Raw genomic sequence first — 3,752 nt, forward strand, 5'->3', positions numbered from 1 at the left:
TTAAAGCGGCCCTGCCTCTCTAGCCACCAGGACACATGCCCCACATTCAGGGCAGTCAACTCCAACAACAAACCCAAACTGAGTTCAGCAGCTGAACCCCACAAAAATCATTTCCCCACACACCACAGAGAGACAGAGTTGGGAAGAACTGACTTGAGGGGTATAGGTGACTCAGAGTCACCATCTGTTGGTTAGTTAAAGAAAGTGTACACCACCAAACTGTGTTTCTGAAAAATTAGATAGGTATTTTTTTTCACAACTTGAAAGAACCCTGTTGAGCAGAGCAAATGCCAAGAGGCCAAAAATAACAGAAAATCTCAATGCATATGATAAAACCAGACGATATGGAGAATCCAACTCCAAACACACAAATCAGGTTATCAGAAGAGACAAATTACCTCGCACAATTAATCAAAGAACTACAATCGAGGAACAAAAACATGGGAAAGGATTTAAAGGACGTGAAGAAGACCATGGCCCAGGATATAAGCAACATAAAGAAGACCCTGGAAGAGCATAAAGAAGACACTGCAAGAGTAAATAAAGAAACAGAAGATCTTATGGAAATAAAAGAAACTGTTGGCCAAATTAAAAAGACTCTGGATATTCACAATATAAGACTAGAGGAAGCTGAACAATGTCTCAGTGTCCTAGAAGTCCACAGAACAGATAATGAAAGAGCAAAAGAAAGAATGGAGAAAAAAATTGAAAAAATCGAAATGGATCTCAGGGAAACAAAAGATAAAATAAAAAGGCCAAATTTAAGACTCACTGGTGTCCCAGAAGGGGAAGAGAAGGGTAAAAGTCTACAAAGAGTATTCAAAGAAATTGTTGGGGAAGACTGCCCCAACTTTCTACACAAGATAAATATACAAAGCATAAATCCCAGTGAACTCCAAATAGAATAAATCCAAATAAACCCAGTTCAAGACATACTCTGATTAGACTCTCAAATACTGAACAGAAGGAGCAAGTTCTGAAAGCAGCAAGAGAACAGCAATTCACCACATAAAAGGAAACAACCTAAGGCTAAGATGTGACTACTCAGCAGCCACCATGGAGGTGAGAAGGGAGTGGGATGACATAAATAAAATCCTGAGAGACAAAAATTTCCAACTAAGAACACTATCTCCAGCAAAACTCTCCTTGAAATTTGAGGGAGAGCATAAATTTTTCACACACGAACAAATGTTGAGAGACTTTGCCAATAAAAGAACTACCCTACTTCAGATTCTACAGGGAGCCCTACCAACAGAAAAAACAAGGGAGAAAGTGATACAGAGAATTTTAGCACACATATATAGCACCTTACATCTCAAAGCACCAGGACACTCATTTTTCCCTGACCTGTCTTATCCCACTGTGCTCATGCCAAAGAGAGTAGCTTCAGGTGGCACTTCTCCTGCCCGCTCTTCCCACATCCTCTTAAGTCAGGTCAGGTAAGTGCACCCTGCTCTGACATTCTCCCTTCAAGATGAGGGGAACCACTGCCTGTGAAATGGATTGATTTTATTTTTTTACACCATATTCACATTTGCTTTATTTTCTGTTGTTAGGAAATCTTTTTTTCTCCCCCATTGAAATTAATGCTTAAATAAAATGCATCAATCTTTCTGTAGGCTTGTAGCATTGATTTAAGATCAAACACATTCTCTTACATATGCACAGAAATACTGCCACATTAGGGAATTAACTTTGGTGTATGGCTAGTATAACATTTTAGGCTTCATCCATCACAAACCGATAGCACAATGAAAGCCCTTTGTAACAAACAATTCCTAATTATCAAAGATGAAGATAGAAATGAGGGAAGAAAGGAAAAATGCCTAAAACCAGTCTGGGTTCACATCAGAAATTGTCTGTTCTGGTCAGGTATCTATTCATCTTATTGTGAATTTCTGTATTTAAGTAAATATATATATTTTTCTTAAGCTTGTCATATTTGAAGACAGCGGTATAATCGTTTGATAGAATGTTCCTCAATTTGCATTTATTCCCTGTTTCCTCTAGGTAATTTAGAGTTTATGGATTTCTGGATGGATGTCCTAAAAGTATTAATCCATCAGGTGATTATTTCTTTATGTTTTTTTCTAATTTTTATTTATTTCATCTAAAGTTTAAGTAAATTGAAAGCCAACACACCCACACCAAGAAAAAAAATCTAACACATTTTGAATTGGAAAAAGGAAAATTTTAAGAAATCAAATTACCTCAATTAATTACTTTCCTTCAGCATAATGCTCCTGGCTTGTAATAATGTGGTACGTTCAAGGCGTTTGATGAAAAATATTTCCTCCTATTCTTAACTGTACTGTTAATTCATGCCATGTATTTTCATACTGGTCATGTGTTTTGGTGCACATTCCTATGTTACTTATTTTCCTGTTGTTTCTTTTAGGTGCATATATATACACTGTTACATTTCCAACTTTTGCAATATCAGATATAGACTTCTCAGCTGAACATGATGTGCAGTATCTGCTATCGTCAACACCAGAGTTACACATTCTTTCTATCACTCCCAGTAAGATTTCCTTACCCATTAGCTGTCAAATAAACACTAGGAAAAACCAGCACTAAGAAACCTCCTAAAGGAAACTTCATTACCCCTTGAACCTGGGAAGGAAACATACTCAGACCAGGCTCTCAAAGCAGCCTAGATTTCAGGTGTTTCCTTGAAATGCACATGTGTTCATGCTCTTCCCCTCCCCCCACATACCACACAATGAGCACTTGGTTGCTAAGAGACAGGTCTCAAATCAGTGTCTCTTTCTGGGGTTTGAAAATTGAAAGGACACCAAACCTGGGTAGAAATTGGTAGGAGGAATTGTGGCCCCTACCATTCGAAGTAACTGTGTAGGCATGCTTTTGTAGCCCACAGGATCACCTACATCCCTGAGTTATGTTGAGAGTTTGGCTCTCCCAAATATCCCAGGGGCTTCCTGGTATGTTTGGTTGCTTGGGGCTTTAATATAAATACCCTTGGCCATGTTCTGGGTCATGTCTCTTTTCATTTTCACAGAAGCAATCTGTAGATTTGAGGATGGGTGCTTAGCATCCCTGGTTCACAGTGTGACTGGGCCCATGATGGGGCTCGGGCATGCACATTCCAAGAAACCGCTTGGTCTCCAGGAAACTATGGGCACCTGTATGAGTCGTACCACTCAACAAGTTATGTTTGATAGGAGGTTTGTTTCTCCTGTTGTGTGATCACCTTGATTTCTTTGTGTATTTTGTGCCTGCCCGGGATGTGTGTAATGGCATAAATCCTGAGACACTTTCAGGGTAGTCCACAGATGCAGGACTGAAATGGTGATGATTTTTCCTTGTTACCTCTCAGTGTGTAGGAGGCTGAATTTCAGAGAGGAGACGGAACTTTCAGAAGGCAGGGATGGTGTAGTCAAGTGAATGTTGTTTGAACCTCGGTCCAGGAATTCCCATATCACTTCTGGATTCTCTGCCTGGTGGGAAGACTCCCTACCCTGATGGTTCGAGGGCTCCCCTGGAAACTGTGAAAATCCTCCCTTCATGCCCCTTAAAGATGGTGCTAACCTTGGGAGTCTGCATCCCCTTATAGGGCACAATGTTTGTACCGCCTCGAAATGAAATTAGTAGCAATGGAAGTTCAAGAAGCTTCCCTGACCTGTGTTATCCCACTGTGCTCATGCCAAAGAGAGTAGCTTCAGGTGGCACTTCTCCTGCCCGCTCTTCCCACATCCTCTTAAGTCAGGCTCTTGGAAGTGCACCCTGCT

This window comes from Choloepus didactylus (genome assembly GCF_015220235.1).
Source record: "Choloepus didactylus isolate mChoDid1 chromosome 25 unlocalized genomic scaffold, mChoDid1.pri SUPER_25_unloc2, whole genome shotgun sequence".
Classification (NCBI taxonomy): domain Eukaryota; kingdom Metazoa; phylum Chordata; class Mammalia; order Pilosa; family Megalonychidae; genus Choloepus; species Choloepus didactylus.